The sequence below is a fragment of the Phyllostomus discolor genome, chromosome 13 (genome assembly GCF_004126475.2).
Source record: "Phyllostomus discolor isolate MPI-MPIP mPhyDis1 chromosome 13, mPhyDis1.pri.v3, whole genome shotgun sequence".
Taxonomy (NCBI): Eukaryota; Metazoa; Chordata; class Mammalia; order Chiroptera; family Phyllostomidae; genus Phyllostomus; species Phyllostomus discolor.
Window position 1 is genome coordinate 59,166,543 of NC_040915.2, and position 23,871 is coordinate 59,190,413.

The window sequence follows — 23,871 nt, forward strand, 5'->3', positions numbered from 1 at the left end:
GTGTGACTGTCCTGCACCTGGTCCCCAGGAGTCACATGACCACTCAGCTCTGACTCACACACATGCCTCGTATCTTGCCCTCCTCCCCTCATGTAGTCATTGTCCAGACCTGATTCACAGGTCAGGGAAGGTGGACAATCACAGAAGGACAATAAATTTCCTTAAAAATTATGTGCCCTACGGTTGTCACTGGGCATAGCGTAGGAGACACCTAGGCAGGGACAGTCTCGATGTCAACAATTAGGATTCAGGCAGCAGAGCTCTGGGGCTTCCCCACCCTGGCCTGGATCCTTCTGTCACGTCCTCACTCACTGCAGAAGGAGTTTGCTCCCGGGGACCCTGAAAGGATACGTGGGGGGAGGCACTGGCGCTGCCTTTTCCTGCTGCCATCGGGGCGCAGCTGGTGGGTTGTCCCATTAATTCTGCCACCTTCTAGCCCTGCTTCTGGTCCTGGATGACACAGTGCTGTCCCTGCCAGAGAGAGAGAGAATGTCACCTAAATTAGTGTTTTCATTCTAGCAAATCAAAGTTGCCATTTGCTGCTACACTTGCAAATATATTGTTGATGAAATTGGTAATAAATGCTTTCACATTTTTTCTGTCATCTTTTCAGTTGTTATTTCTTCTTAGTCTGTCCTTTCTCATTCATTTCAATGGTCTGCAGTGACACTGTGTCCACATTCAGCCTTGGTCGGCTCCTTCACTGAGGCTGCTGGGTCAGAGCTGAGTGAGGGGAGGCCCCGTTCCTTCGCTTCCCACACACAAACTCTGGTTTCCCTGAGGACTCCCTGTAGGAGGAGGCAGTGTCTGCTACCTCCTTCAAATAAGACAAGAATGGTTTTCACTGAAGAAGGAAGAAAATGTTCGAATCTGAGGGACAGAGTGAGATCTGAGATGAGCTAGATCACTAGGGCCAGAGGGAAACACAGTCATCTCATCGTGGAGGCCACAGACGATTCACAAAGACATTTAGCAGTAAGGCCACCAGGGATGTGGGGGAACTGATTTGGTGACAGAGGTCAACACTGCACATTCAGGGCCTTAGTCACAGCAGAGTCACTGGTGTTGTGAGTTAGCAGCATCTGTTTCTTTCCAGATCTCCCCAGGGGACATCAGGGTGACACTGTGTCAGGACAAGACAGAGGGAACTGATTTGCATGAAGCACATGCTCCTCCTAGTTGGTCTGGGAGGCATGAAAAGGCCCCAGGGACACCTCCTTCCACCCCAGGAGCCTGAGGAGACCGTGTCCTGTGAGTGTCCCCACCATGGCCTGGACGGTACTCCTGCTCGGGCTCCTCACTTACAGCTCAGGTCAGAGGAAGGCACTCTGCATTCTTGGGGGACACAGCAAAGCACGGTCTCAGGTGACCTAGTCACCCATAACAACACCCATGTCTTTCCACTTGGTTTTAGGTGTGGATTCTCAGACTGTGGTGACGCAAGAGCCATCACTGTCTGTGTCTCCAGGAGGGACAGTCAAGCTCACCTGTGGCCTTAGTTCTGGGTCAGTCTCTAGTGGTAATGACCCTGGCTGGTTCCAGCAGACCCCAGGCAAGGCTCCCCGCATGCTCATTTATTTCACATACAACCGGGCCTCTGGGGTCCCTGAGCGCTTCTCTGGATCCATCTCTGGGAACAAAGCCGTCCTCACCATCACGGGGGCCCAGCCTGAGGATGAGGCCGACTATTACTGTGCTCTGGATATGGATAGTGATACTTACACAGTGATGTGACCCCATGGGGAAGTGCAACAAAAACCTCCTCGTGTGCTCAGAGTGGCTCAGCTTTAGTGACAAGGAAAGAGAGAGGGTGGAAATGGTCAGCACAGTAAGGGGAGGGGCTCCAGGGCCCCATTCCCACGTCCAGTGGCTCCTGTCTACATGCCTCCTCCAGTCTCCCCCAGGGTGTGCCCATGCGTCCCATGTGACCCTGGCACAATGGGTTTCCTCTCCTCCCTTCTCCCTAGGACCATGACGGTGTGAAGCCTGAGGGCAAACACATTGACCATCAGAGAGACCCAGAGCCCCCACTGCCCCTTGTAAGCCTGCTGACAGACCTAGGCTGGCCCAGTAGGAATGGGAAATCACTGCGGAAACTCCCTGCCAACCGTACCCAGGACAGACAGATGCCTGGCTAACATTGGGGTCTGGGTTCGTCCTATCTGCCATAACACGATGAGCTTTAGCTTGAGCCTGACAAAATGTATCAATAACAATGGTCAGCAGAAAGGGCACCCAGCATTCAGCTCTAGCCAATCAGATGCTGACACCCAAACAGCTACTCTTCATGGGTTTTTGTGCTTAAAAACCCTGCCCTAAGAAGGATGGAGCGAGTCCCAACCTCCCTCACTTGGCTCCACTTCCCCTCCTATTCCCTGCTGATAGACCCTGCTCCTTGGCTGGCTGCCTCCACCTGGTTTCCTGAGTGACTCACACCTAACACCTGCCTGTATCCCAGGAGCTTTAAGAAGTTATACTCTCATCTATTGATTTCAGCCTGTGGACCATGTGAATATTTTATTAGCATTTAAATGAGAGTGTCACTGGGAGCTTGCAGGTGATGCTGTTTCCCTGACTAGGCTGCTGGGTGAGATCTGTGTGTTTGTGAGAAAACTCTGTGTTTATAAAAGCTCCCTCTAAAGTGTTTCAGGAATGCTAAAGACTGAAATATATGTCCGCTTCTATTATTATAAAATTATTCCTGAACACTGGACTTCATGGAACACAGGGGTTAACTTTTCCTACTGTGTATTCTGGGGACGCTGACATCTGAAATAGTTATGTGTGCATGTTTTCACTTCCCATAGACCAGAACTCACTCTGGCAGTGAAAAGAAGTAGGGTAATCATGCACCACATGATTGATCAACAGTATCTATACATGAGACCCTGGTTGTGTGGATAGAGACAGCCACCTGGTGAGCTGCAGAACCCAGCTGGGCCCTCAGGGCTTTGGGCCATGACCAGCAGGGGGCACTGGTGGACTGCCCAGGAGCCTCTAAATAGTTGCTCAGTGACGATCATTCTCTCAAAGGAATCTGGGCCATGGCGCTGGGCCCTGTGCTCACTGATGGAGACTCACTGATGGAGATACAGTCACTGTGTCCTCTCAGGCCTTGCAGAGTCCCCTGAGCTGGGATCTTTGTGTGTCCTCCACAGGTGCTTCCCCCCAAGGCTCTCCTTCCGCGGTCCAGCCGCAGCTGGGTCCAGGGGTTCCTGAAAGGTGGGTAAGGCGTCGGCAATGGGAGACAGACGACAACACGCCTCCGAGGACAGTGATGCTCTGTTCCATTTATTGCAAGTACAAGCAGGTTTTTATACTTTCATTTTCAGTAGTGATTAACATTTGTGATTAGGTGAGGCAGGAAAAAATGAATACAAAGGTAACCAGGAAAAGTATCAAACTTTCCATAGATTCAGTTATATTAAACAGAGATTATTTTGACTAGGAGAGGCATAAATCAGACAATTAGAAATAGCTGTAAGTACAGAGATTGAATGTCTTATTGTTTATTAAAGTTCTTAGAATTTCTCATCTGACCCTGGTAACTGTTCTACGTGCCTAGTTTGTAATAGTTAACCAGCTTTTCTTATTTCTTTGTCTGTCTAATTCTACTTGATATATATTCCTATTCAAGGTAAAGGAGGGGCTGTTACTCCAACAACTTTTAGACATTCAGGGGCTATTTCATTAGAGGGGATTTTGTTCTCTGGTTAAGAAATAATTTTATACAACTTCATTGGAATTCTGTGAATTAATAAACCTGAAATACAGGCATCTGACAATCCCACCACCTTTTGATCACTAAAACAACCATGTAAGGAGAGATAAACAGGAAATCCAGCTACAGTAAACCTTTTTTGTTCCTTAGTTAACAAACATCAGGGAGGTCTGCTTCGAGCTAGCCTTTCCATGAAATTTAGACTATTATAAGGCACTTGAACTCCATCCTTATTGACCATTCTAATGCCATCCTCATTATATGATTCTGTACAAGGCAATGGGGGATCTGGAACCCTCTGGAGACTATTAGCTCTCCTTGGGGGATACCATAATTTGCCATTAATCCAATATGCTACCCAGGGGTATCTCTGGGCTGTGGATAGGGTCTATATAATTTTTTTTTTGTTTTCTTGAAAGACTCTTTGTATCTATGGGTAAGGAACAGACGTGGGAAAGTCCACCAATAATTCAGCCTGTAGTAACTGATTCATGAATTCTTTTATGGGATCAATCGGGGATAATTGCTTACTCAGGTTTATAAACACCTTGTTTAAAACAATTTGGGCATGATTCAATAGTCTAGGGAGAACTAGCTGTCCCTTCAGAATTCCCCTCAAAGTTAATTGTTGACTCACTTCGAGACATTTTCTTCTCATGGCCTGTTCTTAGGGGAATAGGGTAGAAGGTAAGACCATGACTAATATTAGCAAGGAAATTATTAACAGCAATCCCCAGGAAAATTACCGCCCTGTTTGTATGCCACGCTCTCTTCCAGGAAGATGGATTCCTTGAATTCCCTCTGTCCAGGTTCGGACCTTGCCAAAAAACATGGTTGGAAGAGGGCGTGTCACTCTCCCTAGGGGTAAAGCCAACCCCCATCCTGCTCAGCTGTAGCCTAGGCTGAGCTCAAGCACCAGGGCTCAGGGTTGGGCTGGGCAGCTCTTGGATAGACACACATTTGGATGGGTAGCCCCTCCCCTGGAAGAGAATGGGGAGAAAAGGAGGCCTGGGCAGCCCAACTCCACTGTGGGCTCAGGGGCTGTGTGCACCTTGGCCTGGACTCCTCTCCTCCTAGTGCTCCTCTCTCACTGCACATGTAGGGACAGGCCTCGGGGACCAGGAGAGCCATTTACCTTGCATCTTCCTTCATTTGAACAGAGCCTTGAAGAACTTTAACCTGAGTACTTGCCCCACCAACCACGAATGTGCCTGCTTTTCTATTCCCTCTCACAGCCTGTTCTCACTCAGCCCCTCCCTCTCTGCATCCCAGGGAACATCAGTGAGAGTCCCATGCACCCTGAGAAGTGGATTAAATGTTGGCGGCTACCACACAGACTGGTTCCAGCAGAAGTCACGGAGCCCTTCCCAGCATCTCCTGTCCAAGCACGCAGAGTCAGACAAGCACCAGGGCTCCTGCCTCTGCAGGTGTTTCTCTGGATCCAAAGACAGCTCTGCCAGTGCATGGCACTTGCTCATCTCTGGGCTGTAGCCTGAGGACGAGGCTGGCCTTGCTGTTGTGTCCATTACAGCAGCCCTGATGTTCATACCCTGCTGAGAGTCACAGGTTGGTGAGACTGAAGGTACCTGTGCTCCCCCTGCCAGGGAACCTCACCCCTGCTTGGCCTGGGATCAAGTTTCCCTCACAGGTGACATCTGTTGTCACTTCTGCAGACAGCAATCGACTTTCCTCTAAACAGCAATCTGGCCTTCCCCTCATCTCTCATTTAGACTCACCATCGCCACCGTGTCTCAGCTGGTCCTGTCTCAGAAGCAGAGAGTCCTTTCCAGGAGAACCATCTCCTAGTGGAGATGCTGGAGGTGTGGTCACTGGTTGGTACCGGCCGTGACTGACTCTGAGTCCAGGGGAGACTCAGTGATGTTTCCTCCCTAAATGCTTTAATCGGGGCTTTGAGATACAAAAACAACATGCAGAACTGAATACCAATGTACACAGGAATAAACCATCAATAATTAACGAGAAAACTTATAAATTAACAAGAACATTTGTAAATATCATAATGGCATCAAAAATAAGAAATACTTAAAAATAAAACTAAAAAACTGAAATTTTGTAAAAATGAGAGGTACAACTAATACCTGTTATACATAAAGAAGACCTAAAGAACTGAACACACATCTACTTTACGGTCAGACACTGAATACCAATCACCCCTATATGTAATTATACATTCTCAGGGAGAATTTGAGTGACATCCACTTGCAATGAAAGGACAGGTAGGAAATCTCAGCAAAGAAGCGGAAACTGTAAGAAAATCATAGAGGACGTTAGAGCCCTGGGAAAACACTGCTCCATGTCCACGTGGCCTGCCTGCATCTGAGGGAGGAGAGGCATATGGAGCTGGTTTGATGATAAGACACCAAATCAGGGGTCAAAGCAGAGCTTATCCCTCCCTCCCAGTCCCTGAGTTCAAGGCTGCCTGAGCACCCTGGGCCCCAGGGACACAGTACTGGGCTGGAGGTGCGGAGTGAGGACACAGGTGTGTTCGGAACTCCAGTCACACAGTAGACGGGACCCCTGGCTGGGTACTTGGACCTTCAGGTGTGAGGTCATGGACAGGAGGGTTGGTGTAAGGGGAAGTTTGGGGCCTGAGACCAGGAGACATCTTAATGGGACAGGAGAGGATGGGGGTAGTCTACATTTCCTGGGGAATTCCCAAGCATGCTCCAGGGTAAAGTGGTCCAGGGAAGAGATGCCCAGAAAGCTGACACAGCTCAGGACCATGGGGCCTCCTGGGAGTGGATCCCTGAGTCTATGGGCACTGACTGTGCCCCTGGCCCTCCCACACCCTCCTGCACCTCTCCAACAGCCCAGTGTGGGGGTTGTGTGGTGGGACAACAGGAGCGGGTACTCCCCAATCTGTTCTTGTTTCACACCCCCTGTGAAGCTTTCAATGAGCTCAGATCCAAAGTCACCTTCTCTTGCACAGGGAGTTCCACAGCCACTGGAGTAGCCATGACAATTGCCCCTAAGGTTCCAGGCAGTGCCCCAACTTTCCTACCTGACACAGCACAGAGGGACCTTCCAGGGATTCAGCTTGATTGGCCTGATCCAGGTCTGTCACCAGAACCTGTGTGATCACCTCTGGGCTCCAGTCTGAGGCTCAGGCTGAAGCTCATCCTTAGACAGATGGCACAACCCCAATGCCACAGAGAGCTCCTGCTCCATGGGGACACGTGATCAAATCTGCCCCCTCCTCTCCTGTCTGACCCATCACTGCCTGTCCCATGCTCTGAACCAACAGCAGCTCATTTATGGGCTTGTGCTCTCCCTTGTGCTACTAAAGCTGGGGGGCTCGCCCTCGACTCAGTTCCTCCTTAGAAAGTAAATAGAAATATCTGCTTTGGGGTCACTGGTCTTCAACACAAACATAATTCTGTTCTTAGAAAAAGCAAAATTGTGACATGGTGGTTGGGTGCAGAAGAGGACTGAAGTGCATCATGTGTAACTGAGAGAACAAGGTGGCCCGTGTCCAGGGTCCTGGGTGTCTCCTGGTGCCAGCCTGGGCTCCCCTGATAGCTCCCTGAGCTCTGAGTCCTTACAGAATCTGGGTCTCCGTGTCCCCTGATATCAGAGCTCTGTCGGGCCTCTGCATCCGCGGTGCTCAGAAGAGCCTCCCAGGGAGGAGAGGCCCTCAGACCATCAAGTGCTCACTGTCCCAGCTCAGCATCATGACCTCCAATGTGATTCCCTGTCCAGTAGTTTGGGTGGAGGATGTCAGATAAATGTCAGACATTTGGGCATGGATCCTGTAAACTCAAACCTAACACCTGACAGAAAGTTGATTCTCTGTTTTTCTTAACCTTTCTCTGAGGAAACAATTATTTAGACACTAATGTCAGAAATATATTGGACAGTCACAAGAAAATAAGGCATCACCAGGCTGACACAGGATGCCAATGGGGACCCAGAGCAGCAAGGAAGAGCAGAACACAGGATCCCAGACAAAGATGCCTCTCGTTCTCACACAGAGATCGAAGTCCCAGCCTGTGCAATTGGGGGTGGGGACGGACAGGAGACCCTCCCCAACAGCAGTGGTATAACTTAACCTGTAAGAATGAGCAGTGCACAGGTGTTCCCAGGTGGCCCTGAAATATCTAGTAACAAGCTCTGTGCTCCAGGTCCTGTATTTAACTCTTCAGATGTCATTAGTGATGTGGAAAATCAGTGTCTGGGACCCAATCCACACTGCAGGGACCTACTCAATGTACTGCCTTAGTCAGTGACAGCAGATAACATCCAACTGCAAAAGTCATCCCCGCAAACCCTTGCAGGAGAGCTGGGAAAATCAGGAGGCCTGGGGCATGACGGCTGGACTAGGGGGCGCTGTTGCTGGGTCCTGGGAGGACTGCATTCCTGGACAGGAGAACTAGGAAACTACTTTTCTAAAGATTGTCTGTTTGGGCAAGCAGTGCCCTAATTGTGTGTCACTTGCCATCAGCAGGGTCCCCAGGAGCTACATGAGCCCTGAGGTCTGACTCATACCCTTGCTTCACATTCATCTTCCCCTTCAGGAGTTGATTCTACCAGGTGTGCAGACAGACAGTTTCAGGTGGACAGACACACAACAAAAGCAAATCTACATGAGGAAACTCGGCCCGTGAGTCTTGCTGGACACAAGACAAAAGACCCTTGGAGATGGGAGAGTCTCAGTTGATACAACCAGGCATGAGCAGGCAGAGTGCTGGGGCTTCCCCATCATGGCCCAGGTCCCTCTGCTCCTCACCATCCTCACTCCCTGATTTGGTGACAGAGGGGGACTCTGCTCATTCAGTACCTGAGCAGCTCTATCTTCACTGGTCTGTGTGAGGTCCCAGCATCTCCTCTTTCCACATCACCCCAGGGGACATCAAAATGACACTATGGCACTAAGAGAGGAAGCTGGTTTGTATGAAGAAGCTCCTCCTCCTAATGGGTCTGGCAGGCAAGAAAAGGCCCCAAAGACACCTCCTTCCACCCCAGGTGCTTGAGGAGGCCGTGTCCTGAGTGTGCCTCCACCATGGCCTGGATGGTTCTCCTGCTCAGGCTCCTCACTTACTGCTCAGGCCAAAGGAAGAAACTGTATTCTTTGGGGATACAACAAAGCAGCATCTTGGGGTGATCTTGTCTTTCATAACAAGACCTGTGTCTTTCCTGTTGGTTTTAGGGGTGGATTCTCAGACCGTGGTGACTCAGGAGCCGTCACTGTCTGTGTCTCCAGGAGGGACAGTCACGCTCACCTGTGGCCTTAGTTCTGGGTCAGTCTCTAGTAGTCACTATCCCAGCTGGTTCTAGCAGACTCCAGGCAAGGCTCCCTGCATGCTCATCTATGAAACAAAGAAACGACCTTCTGGGGTCCCTGAGCACTTCTCTGGGTCCCTCTCTGGGAACGAAGCCATCCTCACCATCACAGGGGCCCAGCCTGAGGACGAGGCCAACTATCACTGTGCTCTGTACATGGGTAGTTATACTTACCCTGTGAAGTGACCTCATGGGGAAGTGCAACCAAAACCTCCTTGTGTGCTCAGAGTGGCTCAGCTTTAGTGGCAGAAGGAAAGAGAGAGGGTGGAAATGGTCAGCACACCAAGGAGAGAGGTTCCAGGGCCCCAATCCCATGCCCAGTGGCTCCTGTGCACGTGCCTCCTCCAGGCTCCCCCAGGTGACCCTGGCACAATGGGCTTCCTCTCCTCCCCTGTCCCTAGAACCATGACAGGGTGAGGCCTGAGTGCAGACACATTAACCATCAGAGATACTCAGAGGCCACACTGCCCTTGTAGTCCTGCCTGTGTTCCAGGAGCTTTAACAGGATGTACTCTCATGTATTGATTTCACCCTGTGCACCTGGGGAATGTTTTATTTAGCTTTTCAGTGAGGGTGTCCCTGGGAGCTTGCAGGTGATACTGGTCTGCTGTGTAGGCCTCCTGTGTCAGAGCTGTGTGTTTGTGAGCCAAACCTGTATTTTAACAAGTCACTTACACTTATTTATGAACACTAAAGTTTGAAAACTGCCTCTACCTCTATAATTATAAAAGCATTCCTGGAAACTTCTCTTTGATATTTAATATAGTTAAAATCCAGGTCACAATCTCTCCTAAATCAATCTTCATAAATCCAGGAACATTCAGAAACAGATTTAAAATCTCAGATCATCAATGAAAACTGTGACTTGATTTCTTTTATTCCTTCTTTTCAAATTGAAAACTACAATCACAAGTTGAGATTTCCATGACTTACATGAATACTGATGCTCTGAGAAGACACCTGTTTAGAAGTGGCTTCCAGAAACACTCCTCCCAGCCCTGGGCTGCCTCCCCTGGTGCAGGGACAGGTGCGGGGCTGCAGGAGGTGTCTCCACACCCGGTTCCCCAGGGCGCCCGGCTCTGGGCTGTGAGGGGAGAAGCAGAGAGTGAAATTGTCCTTTTATTAACACTTCCCATCTTTGTTAAAAAAATCTTACAAAAACTTTATATCAATGCTACACAGAATAAAAGAATAAAGCATCATTATGCTTTATTCCCAGCACTAATATGTTGGGAATATGCATATTGGTTGTGCTTGTTTTCTGTGATGTTTATTGCGTAATTGTATTCCTGGACTTGTTCTATGAACAGAAAATGGGTACACCGGGTATTTCATAAAATTTAAATCCAAACTTCAGTTTAGTTTCTATTATTTTACAAAAGTTAGCTTCTTAGGTTTTAAATACAATCCTAGTGTTGCAAAAATGTAATGGCAGAAAAAATGTGAATGGAAGTTATGCAAAGATTTACTTATACTAACTTTCTTCTGGGAGAGCTGCAAGGGCAGCAGCCCCGTGAGGACAGTGGTGGCCCCAGGGCTGGACTCGTCAGTGGTGAGTGGGTAGGGAGCGCCGGTGACAGGGTGTCCCATTCAGTTGGGCTCTGAATGGCTGAGAATAATCCCTTTTGGTTCCATCTACATCATGTGGAAGTGTGAAAAACAAATCTTACCCTCAGAATCCCAGCCTGCTGTGAAGAGGTGACAAGGAGCTACACGCAGACGTGATCAAGTTCACAGACCAGGGGTTTCCACAGTGAGGCCCACAGGCCAAATGTGCCCCAGGATAGCTATGAACGGGTCCCAACTCAAAATCATAAATTTACCTAAAAGTTTAGGAGATTTCTTGGTGATTACGTGTCCCAATATCATGTAAAATAAACGTATGCTCACTCTCGCTGTCTGCACTCATGCGTGGCTTCAGTTACCATTGCTGGATGATTGTAGAAGGTCATCGAAAGAGCCACTGCATAATAGGGTTACAATGTGAGGACCGTTTTGCTTATCTGCAGCACTGGATAAGAAGATAATCATGCACGGACCCTTTTTTGCTGATCAGTTGTCATTAATGTTTGTGTATTTATGTGTGGCCCTAGACTGCTCTTCTTCTTCCAGTGTGGCCCCGAGACACCAGAGGGTGGACAGCCCCCTTCACAGGTATCACAGGAACATGCACCTTGTGGGACAGCACAGGGACTCACTGGACCATCGCTGCCCCTCATTCCCACTCACTGGGATTCACCTGAACTGTCACTGTTTCATGGGAAGAGCAGCTGGCTACCTGCTACTGAGTTACGGTGCTGAGGCTTGGGGCTGTGTTTGCTGGGGCCCACGGAGGTCCCTGGCGTGCACTTATCCACTGAAGGGGATGCTTGTCCCTAGTTAAAGAATAGACTTACTTCTGACATTACATAGTGCAGGGGTCATTGTGACTAGCCCCTGGTAGGGCGGGCAGTGGACTCAGAGCTGATTCTCATCTCAGGCAAAATGCTGGAGGTGGGCTGAGATGGGGGTAAAGGGCAGAAAACTGTAATTGAACATTTAATATAAAACTTTTTTAAAAAGATGCTGTAAGTGTCATCGTGGGTCAGGACCCTCGTGGCAGTCCTGACTCTGGGGCAGGGAAATGAGGGCCAGTGGAAAAGTTTGAGAGCAGTGCAAACACAGGATTCTGTGTCTGTCCAGGTAAGAGCATCCAGTCCCTCTTATCTGCCTTCACGCTTCCTCATCCACATCCCCTGCCACCCCCACTGCCTCCTCCCAGGGCAGGGTTCCCAGGGGGTGGGCTCTGCTGGTCACATGGCTTCAGGAGGCCACACTCCATCCAGACACTGAGACACTGTCCTGAAATGCCCTTATCTGGTTTGAAGAAATCAGCGTGCTGCATCCTGCTCCTCACTCCCTCACTCACTCGTCTCTCTGTTGCACCAAAAGCAATGTGTCCGCAAGAGAGAGCAGAGTAACCTGGCGTTCAGAGAGGAAGGAGACACGTGTGGGGACCACACCCCTGAGGCACCCTAAGAACAGAGGGTCACGGGGGTGTGAAGCACAGGGTGGGGAGTGTGGTCAAAATGCTGCCCCAGTGGGGGTGGGGCCCCGTGGGTACTGGGAACATCAGGAGAAACACTTTGTAAAGGATCTGCTTGTCTAGCACTCTGCTGTGCACCGGAAATCAATACAAAATAATGTCCGCAGTAACTAGCTCAGGGCTAATGGAGACTGGAGACTATGAAACAAGGTTTCTAAATCCCACAATGGAGAAATGACCTCTAAAAATGGGTGGAATGCCATTCATAATAATTCTATTTTTTTTAACAATCCTTGTGTTGACAACATTTATAAAATTAGACAAAATTAGTTTAAATTCTTCAAAAGTCGTAAGTACTGTCAAAATGTCAGTCAAGGGTAAGTGAGAACCAGCAGGAGGAACCAAGAACACAGGGTGAGCTCCTCCCAGGGCTGCGTTCTCATGGCAAAGGCAGGAAGAGAAAGCCAAGGACTGTCCCTGGGGTTAGGGACCCAGCAGGAAACCCTCACAACAACAACAACAAGAACACCAAAAACAACACTGAATGTTTCCATTTGAAAGAATCACCCAAATAGAACTGTGACCAGCTGTGCACTAACGGGGCTTCCTGAGGAACCTTAAACGTCAAAAGTGACTCAGAGTGGTCATGTACCAGCAACAGACCCAGGGGCCTGACAGAAGGAAACTTAATCCTTGTATCTTGTAATCCTTTACCATCTGCAAACACAGCAATTCATGCAGCTGCAAGGAGGGCATTAGTGACCTGAAAAATTAATGGCTCATCCCAGAGTCACAGAGAGGACCTGCTCATTCCACTGCCCTGGGTGGCTACAGCAGAAAGACCCAACTGCAAACAGCAGAGCCCTCCCAGGACAGCTGGGCTGTGAGATGAGCTGGAGGATGTGCCTTCTCAGACCAGTAGGGGGAGCTGCTGGACTGGCCCTGAGAGTCAGGGCTCTGGGCCAGGCAGGATGGGAAAATAGTAGACTGGCCCTTGCTCACTTGGGCAGGCAGTGTCCTCAGTGAAGTGTGACTGTCCTGCACCTGGTCCCCAAGAGCCACATGACCACTCAGCTCTAACTCACACACATGCCTCATATCTCGCCCTCCTCCCCTCATGTAGTCACTGTCCAGACCTGATTCACAGACAAGGTAGGTGGACAATCACACAATGAAACTAAATTTCCTTAAAAAAAAATATGTGCCCTACGGTTGTCACTGGGCATAGCGTAGGAGACACCGAGGCAGGGACAGTCTTGATGTCAACAATTAGGCCTCAGGCAGCAGAGCTCTGGGGCTTCCCCACCATGGCCTGGATCCTTCTGTCACGTCCTCACTCACTGCAGAAGGAGTTTGCTCCCGGGGACCCTGAGAGGATACGTGGGGGGAGGCACTGGCACTGCCTTTTCCTGCTGCCATCGGGGTGCAGCTGGTGGGTCATCCCATTAATTCTGCCGCCTTCTAGCCCTGCTTCTGGTCCTGGATTAGATGGTGCTGTCCCTGCCAGAGAGAGACAGAGAATGTCGCCTAAATTAATGTTTTCTTTCTAGAAAAGGAAAGGAGCTTAATGCAAAGACACTATGGAAAATTACCCAGAATATCTCAGTTATGATTATAGCTGACATTTTCTCAAATGACTCAACATATTACTGGAATCCATGTCTTATTAATAAAATTCCTGACCCGCAGTGAGGATTTAGGCTGAGGCTAGAATATTTTCACCTCTCTGGGTGATGATGGACCTGGAATCTCGGGGAGAGCAGACGTGAAGAGGCCAAGGTCAGCCTGCAGCAGGGTGTCTCTCAGAAGTAAAAGCACCACCCAGAGAAAGCTCCTCCCTGAGCCAGGCTGTGTCCCTCAGAACCAACAGGGGGTGCTGCTCCATCTCCTTCATATGTGGGAGGGGCCCCTGGGATCCGGGGACAGTCCCCACACACAGCCTATCCTTCCCTCCATCCCACACTGGCTCCTAATCCTTGGAGGCACCTTGGTGTCAGGGGAAAGCCTGAGACAGTCGGTACCTGTGGTCAGCCTCAGGGTCATTTGCTGCTACACTTGCAAGTGTATTGATGAAGAAGTTGGTAATAAATGCAGTCGCCTTTTCCCCTCCACGTTTAAGTTGCTATTCCTTACTAGTCTGTCCTTTCTCATTCATTTCAATGGTGGAATGACCGATGGGACTGGTATTAACCACGCATTCAGCTCTCTGCTTTGCTTGTGTCTTTCCTAATCTCAAAGTGCAATGGGTGTACCCTTCTAATTTGTCTCCACACTATCACAGATCCAGTTGAATAATGGGAGAAATGATTTGGTGTGAGTATTTTGTGTCCTGTGAGCTCAGGTTTCAAACACAGATGAAGGGAAAGGAAAAATAAGCATTGAGGGCTCTTCCACACACAGTTTACTAGGAATTTCTGAATGAACCCCCAGGCAGAATGTCACTTCCCTCTGACGCACCCACTGTACGGTCTTCCCTGAAGGCTGGAGACCCTCTGCCTCCTGCCCGTCCTCTTACGTCCCAGATCCCTCGTGCTCCCTTCCCTCCCTCTGCCCCTCAGCCCAATGCAGAGGGAAACAGAGGTTCAGAAGTTCCATCATGTTCACAGAAAAGCATGATTTACAGTTATTTTTATTTCTGATGATGAGACATAGTTTCCTACTTTGCATGCCTGATGTTGGGAAGTATCTCAGGACTTCACAGTGATGCTGTGACATTTCCTACTCACGATCTTCAGTTAAAGTGAAGCTGCGCCACACAATTGCTGGCTTCTGGCACAGAGGAGAGCCGCCCTCCCCGCCTGGTGGTGCAGCCCTGTGTCCACTCTCAGCCTGGTTGGCTCCTCCATTGCGACTGCTGGGTCAGGGTGAGTCAGGGGAGACCCCGTGCCTTCACTGCCCACACATGAACTCTGTGGTTTCCCTGTGGACTCCCACCCTGTAGGAGGAGAAAGTGCCTGCTACCCTCTGCCAATAAGACAAGATCGGTTTCCCCTGAAGAAGGAAGAAGTCTTCTAATCTAAGGGATGGATGAGATTTGAGATGAACAAGATCACGGGGACCAGGAGGGAAACACAGTCATCCCATTGTGAAGGCCACACCCGATTCACAAAGACATTATTCATTAAGGCCACCAGGGACATGGGGGAACTGATTTGGTGACAGAGGTCAACACCCCTCATTCAGGACCTTAGTCACAATGCAGTCACTTATATATTTGTGGTCATAGCATCTGCCCATATCCAGATTTTCCCAGGGGACATCACAGTGACACTGGCAGGCCAGGAGACAGGAAGCTGATTTGCATGACACACCTTCTCCTCCTAATGGGCCTGGGAGGCATGAAAAGGCCCGAGGACACCACGCTCCAGCCCAGGAGCCTGAGGGGGAGGCCTGGTCCTGTGAGATTCCCCACCATGATCTGGATGGTGCTCCTGCTCGGGGTCCTTGCTTACAGCTCAGGTCAGAGGCAGGGACTCTGCATTCTTGGGGGAGATAACAAAGAAGGGTCCCGGGGTGATCTTGTCTCTCATAACAACACCCATGTCTTTCCTGTTGGTTTTAGGTGTGGATTCTCAGCCTGTGGTGACCCAGGAGCCATCACTGTCCGTGTCTCTAGGAGGGACAGTCACACTCACCTGTGGCTCTAGCTCTGGGTCAGTCTCTAGTGGTAACCTGCCTGGCTGGTCCCAGCAGACCCCAGGCAAGGCTCCCCGCACACTCATCTATAGCACAAGCAGCCGCCCCTCTGGGGTCCCTGAGCGCTTCTCTGGATCCATCTCTGGGAACAAAGCCGTCCTCACCATCACAGGGGCCCAGCCTGAGGACGAGGCTGAGTACTACTGTGTTCTATGGCACAGCAACCATCACCACAGTGACACATGCAGGGGGGAAGTGAGACATAAACTCCTGGTTCAGCCACAGCTCTGCTCCTTCCCGTGTGTGCAAAGCTGAACAGAAGCCCTAGAAAGTGTGTGTGGTGAGTGAGAGGTGTGAACCTCTGGAGGTCAGAAGTCAGACAACCACGCAGACAGCCTGCACCCCACCTCCTGGTGTCATGCCCTTGTGTGACCTCTGCCTTGAGTGTGGGCTGCCCTGCATGGGGACTGAGACAGAGGCCGTCAGGGGACAGTGAGAAGGTGTGAGCCCACCCTGGCCCGGCCCAGTGGGAGCTCGTTTGGGCTGCACGTGGACAGGTTGTATGAGGACAAACTCTCAGTTCAAGATCTCTTCCAGGGACTGTCACCCAGGTGTGGAGAGCCCCGCAACTTCCCGGGAAGGGGACAGAGACAAGAATGAGTGCTCTGGAGATGTCACTCAGCAGCTCAGTAGGGGTCTCAAGATCAGAGAGCTGCAAGGCAATAGCCCTGTGACAACAGTGGTGGCCCAAGGGCTGGCCTTGTCAGTGGTGAGTGGGTGGGGAGCCTAGGAGACAGGGTGTGCAACACAGCTGGGCTCCAAATGGCTGAGAATAATCTCCTTCCCATGCCATTTCCCTCATCTGGGTGTGCAAAAAATTAAATTAACTCTCAGAATCCCAGCCTGCAGTGAAGAGGTGATAACAGAAAGACCAACAGGCAGAGGTCATCAAATACGCAGACTCTCAGTGATGCTGATTCTGACTGGAACATGCAAGAAAGAGAACACAGCACACTGCCAGCTCTGTTGGGGAGAGGGCAGTGGATGGAGGGATGGAGCAAAAATGAAAACAAGAGAGAATTCATGGACCCAGCAACAGTGGGATGACTGTGGGGTTGGGAGGGGGTAGAAGAGGGTATGAGAGGGATAAATTCTAATGGAAAGAACACAATGAAGTAAATTTTTATAAATGTAGCTCTTGGAGACATTTACAGGGTGTTAGCCCAGGACAAGGGGCCACTGCCCACTGCTTCCCTGGTTGCAAGTCTCATGGGGGCGCACTAAGTTTGGGAGGAAGAGCAGAGACATAAGGATCCAGTGAGATGGCCCCAGGAATCCTTGTCCTGCAGTTTTTATCTCAGAGGGGTCTTATCAGAATATTCATTAACTTTCCAGGTGTCCTGCAATGTATGATTCATCAAAATGCAAGTATACAGGGGCAGGATATTTTCTGGTGAGCTTTATTTTTAAGAACATATTGACAAGAGACCAGGACATATGCTGATCTGCCCCAGGATAGTCTGCCATTGGTGACCCTTTTGCTCCACGTGTTCTTAGTGAGGTATCATAAAAGCTGGTGATTCACTAGCTGGCTGTACTTGGTCAATCTGTTTCACCTTGTTTCATTTTTTTCTCTTCGATTCCCATATTGCACTTGTCAAGCAATTTCCCTATCTCCTTACCAACCTCTCTCAGGACCTACCTCAACAGGTTACCCATCATGGTGGCTGAACAACACCTGTGATGTAGAAAAGTCTAACCTGTGACTATGGTCGTGGTGCTCTGTCCTGACCTGCAGCATTGTCTGGACCCCAGCACCACAAGGGGCGCAGAGGAGAGACCACTCTTTCCGTCAGGGCTGGGGTCCACTTGGGGCGTCTCTGCCTCCATTTCCTGCAGTGCTGGTCTCTGTGGGTTCTCACGTTGCTGCAGGGAGATGAGGAATATTTATTCCAGGAACACAAGAGAAATCCTAACATTTCCAAGGTTGGCCCTACTGGGACCTATTCATGAAGAGAAAAACCACGAAACTGGCAGGGACAGGTGACTTTGATTATCAGGACGTGGTGGGGCTGCTTTCACAGAATGCGGATGAGAAATGCCGAGCTTGGCTTTGGAGAGTCTCTCCTCCCCGACTGTGATGGGAAGAGAACAGCTACAGCAACCACAAACACGTCCTCAGAAGGAAGTGGATTTTAGCATAAACCCTTTGAGGAGGTTCTGTCCCACCCTACGAGGGTGCCACCTGGACCTGGTGGTTAGAAAGGGCAGGGAATCAGCACGGGAGGGGGAAGGAGAGGACAAGTAGTATCCTTATTGCTCGAGACCCACCTAGCAGCAGATGCTACAGTTCTTGCCATGGTTGAGCCCTTGAAACTTGCCCAAAGGTCCCGGGAAGAACAGCTCATGAAACAGATGACAGAAACTGGTGGATCTAAATGGTACAAGGGTGGATCGTAGGGGATGGAGCACTGTCCTGCTGTGATTGCTTCTTCCAGGACAGAGCGTCCTTGCCCAGTGGCAGAGGGTTGTCATCCAACAGCTCTGAGCAGACACTGCCAGAGTCTCAATTTGGGTAAGAGACCCCTATGATCTCCCGGGGAAAGGGCACTCAGGATGTGAGCCATGAGATGTGAAGAGTGTAATGGAATGAGACTCAGATGTTCAACATTAAGTATCATATGCAACTGAGCTCCATTCATGTTTTTACGGACTACAGATGGGAAGCTGACGCAGGAGGCAGGCATCAGTTCATGGCAGGCCCCCAGATACCTTGAATGAGACATTAAAGATTTTTATTTAATCATGATGGGGAGGCAACGATTTGGAGTTTTATAATCACAGAGGGGCTTCATCATATGTATGCATTTCAACTATCACTGTGACAATAATCCAAAAAATTAAATAAAGCTGGGTGCACAGCACCAGATGGAGATGGGTGCATGGTCCTGGTGAGTGAGACGGGATGTGCACTGAGCCCCTGGAGCCCTGCAGCGGGGCCAGAGGACCAGGACGCTCTGTGGGAGGCCCTTCAGTCCAGCACTGTCCTTCCTTTGTGAGGCTCCTGTCTCTCAGCCATCAGGGGTTGCGTCCAGATCTGAGGGGGATCCCTGGCCAAGTGGGCATTCCAGCCACGTGGGGACATTTGTGATGACAGTGACTCTGTTCCCTCTGGGTTTTCCCACTGGTGTAGAAGCTCCATGAGAGCTGAGATTTTAAATGTTTTCATGTTTTGTTATCAATGTATCTACAGATCCAGAACAAAGGCTGGCATGAAGGACAAACTCAAACATGTTTGTTGAGTGAATATATCTGGGCACCTAAATGTGTAATCTCTGAAAAGGAGCAGATCTGAGGCCCATAGAAAGACTTCTGCTTTCTGGGCATTTTGGTATTCGGGTTCTGAGTTAGTTCTAGAGGAAGTGTGAAACATTTGACCCCAGAGTCTCAAAGGCAGGAAAGTGCCATGAATGTGAGTCCCCATTCTTAATTGACTGTGTAGGTGAGGTACTGGCTCCAGGGCTGGGGAAGGGGACAGTGCCAGGGACCTGGGCCCAGGGGCTCAGGCAGAGACAATGGAGAGGTTGTGATGAGTCGCCAGGCCCTGAGTGAAGAACCACAGGGACAGGGAGATGGCAGGGGAGGCTGAGGACGACAGACGCCCCCCGAGAGCCAATACAGTGCTGAGTGCGGGACAGTTGGGTGAATGCGCACTGGTGTCTCCCTTCACTAAGGTCCCATAACGTAATCATTTGTCCACACATGTTACCTACAGAGAACCACGTGACCCATGAAACTCCAGAATACAACTCCACATCCCCAATCCCACAAAAACCATGATGGAAACATTCTTGAAAGAAGTGAAGATGGGTTTGTGTGCTCCGCATCCACAGAGGAGAGCCTTCTGCAAAGCGAGGTGAGGGCAAAACAGCCAGAAATGAGGAGGTGAGAATTTCTGTCACAGTCTGGATGTCATCCTCCCAGTGTGTGCTTTCATGACCCTCAGACCTGCATGCCGAGGACCCATTGTCTGTCCCTCACTTTCATCAGCTCATCAGTTACACCGGCTGGCCCTTGGGAACATGGAACCCAAGTCAGTGCTGTGACAGCTGTGCATTTAATGCACAGGAGTTTCAGAACATTAAAACACATGTACATGAAAAACAGCATATATGGATAGTATATGCATGACTACGACAAAATGTGCAAAATAAATGTGGCAGCATATGCAGGATACTACAAATACAGAAAAAGAAAAATCGACTCTTGGTGTAAAGAAGTATATGCACTGGTAAATGCTAAGCATACCAATGAAACAATTTTTCAAAAATTCCTGAATATTCTCTGTTCCCTAACAAAATTCTAAAGCTTTGCCCTGATTTGAATATGCCACCAGCCTCACTTTCTGGAAATTCTTTTCACACCCATTTCACTTCCTTCCTCTTTTCTGACCCTGGATTTCATGGAACACAGGGGCCCTTAACATTTTCTACAACACTCTTGGGACACTGATATCTGAAATAGTTATATGTACACGTTCTTGCTTCCCGCAGACCAGAAGTCTTTCAGGCAGTGAAAAGAAGTAGGGTAATTGCACCCCACAGGATTGATCGACAGTATCTACACAGGAGACCCTGGATGTGTGGATAGAGACAGCCACCTGGTGAGCTGCAGAACCCAGCTGGGCTCTCAGGGCTTTGGGAAGTGACCAGCAGGAGGCGCTCATGGACCGCCCAGGAGCCTCTAAACTCTTGCTCTGTGAGGATCATTCTCTCAAAGGAATCTGGGCCTGGGGACTGGGCACTGTGCTCACTGATGGAGACTCAGTTGCTGTGTCCCCTCAGGCCTGCCAGAGTGCCCTGAGCACAGATTTTTGTGTGCTCCCACCAGGGGCTTCCCCCCAGGATTCTCCCCAGGTGTGAAGCCAACCTCCATCATCCTCAGTTGTTGTCTAAATTGAGCTCCAGCACCAGAGCTCAGGGAGGGGCTGGGCAGCCCCTGGATGGACACACATTTGCATGCACGGCCCCTCCCCTGGCAGAGTGTGGGGAGAAAGGAGGTCTGGCCAGCCAGCCCCACTGTGGGCTCAGGGGCTGTGTGCACCATGGCCTGGACTCCTCTCCTCCTCCTGCTTCTCTCTCACTGCACAGGTAGGAACAGGCTTAAGGGTCCCAGGACAGCTACTGAGCTTGCCTCGTTCTTTACTTGCCCAGAGACTTGTGAAACTTTAACCTGAATATCTGCTCCATCAACCATGAGTGTCTCTCTTTCTGTGTGCCCTCTCCCAGCATGTGCTGGCTCAGCCTCTCCCTCTCTGCATCCCCAGGAACATCAGTGAGATTCCCATGCACCCTGAGAAACAGATTTAATGTTGCCGACTACGCACAGACTGGTACCAGCAGAAGTCACGGATCTCTTCCCAGTATCTCCTGTCCTACCTCATAGTCTCAGACAAGCACCCGGGCTCTGGGGCCTGCAGGAGGTTCTCTGGATCCAAAGACACCTCAGCGAGAATAGGGATCCTGCTCATCTCCGGGCTGCAGCCTGAGGATGAGGTTGGCCTTGCTGTTGTGTCCATTACAGCAGCCCTGATGCTCACACTCTGCTGGGAGCCACAGGTTGGTGAGACTGAAGGCACCTGTGTTCCTCCTCCCAGGGAAGCACACCCCACCTCTGCCTGGGTTCAAGTTTCACTTGGGGGTGACATCTGTTGTCACTTCTACAGACAGGACCTGAGTTTTCTCTGAAGAACGAATCAGGCCTTTCCCTCATCTCTCATTTAGACTGGCCATCACCACTATGTCTCAGCTGTTCCTCTTCTCAGGCAACAGTTTGCTCAGAGAGAAACACCTCCCAGTGGACATGCTGGAGGCGCAGGCAGTGCCCAGCTCTGAGTGCAGGGGAGACTCAGTGATGTTTCTTCTCCAAATGATTTCACTGGGGCTTTGAGATACAAGAACAACATGGAGAAATGAATACCAATGTACCCACTACCAGTAAACCACTAAAATTAACAAGAAAACTTAAATACTAACAATAGAATTTTTAAAGTAGAATGGCAACAAAGACAAGAAATACTTAAAGATAAATCTAAAACCTGAAAGTGCTATTAAATGAGAGGTACAAAGTATTTCTGAGATACATGAAGAAGACCTAAAGAAATGAACACATATATCTAGTTTATGGTCAGATACTCAATGTCCACGTGACCTGCCTGCATCTGGGGAGGGAGAGGCATATGGAGTTGGCTTGACATTAGGAGGCCTAATCAGGGGGTCAAAGCAGAGCTTATCCAGCCCTCCCAGTCCCTGAGCTCAAGGCTGCCTGAGCAGCCTGGGCCCCAGGGACACAGTGCTGGGCTTGAGATGCCAGGTGAGGACACAGGTATGGGAAGCACTCCAGTCACAGAGCAGACAGGACCTCTGGGTGGCTACCTGGACCTTCAGGTGTGAGGTCATGGATAGGAGGGTTGGTGTAAGGGGAAGTTTGGGGCCTGAGACCAGGAGACCTATTAATGGGACAGGAGGGCATGGAGGTGGTCTACATTTCCTGGGGAATTGCCGAACCTGCTCCAGGGTAAAGTGGGTCCATGTGTGACAGGGTGCAGCCAAGAGGGGGGGCCCCAAATAGGCATTTGAAATGGGGCCCAGAACTTAAGGTGTCTAGGAGATTTTAAGATGTCTCCATTCCCCCCACCCAGGGTGTGGGTTGGGGGAAGGGACAAATGGAGCGGGGCCATTGAGAGCTGTTTAGCATAGCGAAAGCCTTGCAGCTAAGCTCTGGCGTGGTCGTTTGGCATATCTATAACCTTTGACTGGTTGCATAGATATGTTAAGTAGCTGTGGTCAGCTCTAAGCCAGGGGAATGGAAGTAACTTCCCCACCCAGATGTAACTGGGGGGGCGGGTCCCCTGAGTTACAGCGCCTGTGTGGGAGCTCAGAGAGGATTGGCTCCAGGACATGGGGCCACGCCTGCCCAGACTCATGATGGCAGCCCAGTAAAGCTGGAAGGATATGAGTTCTGGCATGTGAAGCCGAGTGTGGGAGGAGTCGGAAATGAGGCTGCAGAGGAAGATTGGCCTCGGGGATTTGAAACCCAGACTTGGCGGCCATTTAGGAAGGAGAGCCATGCTGCTTTAGGAGAAAGAGCCATGTGCAGCCAGAGGAGGAGAACCATGCTGCTTTGAGGAGGGGAACCACGCGGCAGCCATTGAGGAGGAGAAGCACGCGGACTTGACGGAGGGTAGACTCCTGCAGCCCTGAGAAGAGAACCACGTGGCCTGGCAGAGTGGGGACCCCCACAGCTTTAGAAGGGGGAACCATCACCTGGTTTTAGCAGAGATCCCGGTGACTCAGCGGAGGGTGCCGGGAACCCAGGGAGGTCTCCCAGTCGAGAGGGAGTACTAACTGGGAAGAAACAGAGGACTGCCTAAGCCATGGACTTCTATTTCCTTTCCTGAGATACGGTACTCTGGACTGGGCAAAGGGGGAAGGAAGGAAGGACTGTGTCTGTTTGTGGGTGTTTTAAGGGACTTTGGGATTTTGGTGAAGACATTAGGTCACTACTTTAAGTTTGTATAGCATTAAATAAATGTTTCCTTTCCTTTTCACAAATCTCTGGCATTGAGAGATGTCTTTCCTCTGGCAGCGGACATAACAGACCCGGGGCCTTCTTTCAATAATAGTATATCATCCCAGGCCCCCCTTGTTGTGTTCTGTAACACATGGATGAGACACTCAAACAGATGACACCATTCAGGACCACAGGAACTCCAGGAATTCATCCTTGAGTCTGTGGGCAATACCTGTGCCCCCACCCCTCCCATATCTTCCTGCAGCTCTCCAACAGGCCAGGTCTGGGGCTGGGCAATGGGGTAAAGGAACTGGTGCACCCAGTCTTTTCCTGTGTCACATCCCTTGTGAAGTTCTCAATGAGCACAGAAATGAGGTCACCTTCTCCAGCACTGGGAGCTCCAGACCAGTCGAGGGGCCATGGAAATGGTCCCCAAGACTCTAGGCAGGGTCCCGGCTTTCCTTCCTGACACAGCACAGAAGCACCTTCCAGGGGATTCAGCTTGATGGTCCTGATCCAGGTCTGTCACCAGAACCTGTGTGATCACCTCTGGGCTCCAGTCTGGGGCTCAGGCTGATGGTCATCCTTAGAGAGATGGACACAACCCCAATGTCAC

General features: G+C 50.2%; 1 long non-coding RNA gene across 2 annotated transcripts; it reads right to left on the reverse strand.

The window, feature by feature from the left end:
• Window positions 1-1,619: 1,619 nt before the first annotated feature.
• Window positions 1,620-23,045, reverse strand: LOC118497953. Of its 2 annotated transcripts, none has more exons than XR_004900474.1 (3): window positions 23,035-23,045; window positions 19,398-19,403; window positions 1,620-1,717 (listed from the first exon to the last, which is right to left on the reverse strand). It is a non-coding gene; the product is annotated as an uncharacterized LOC118497953 (long non-coding RNA). The 2 variants fall into 2 exon arrangements; XR_004900473.1 differs by lacking the exon at window positions 1,620-1,717 and adding an exon at window positions 9,063-9,191.
• Between the last annotated feature and the right edge of the window lie 826 nt (window positions 23,046-23,871).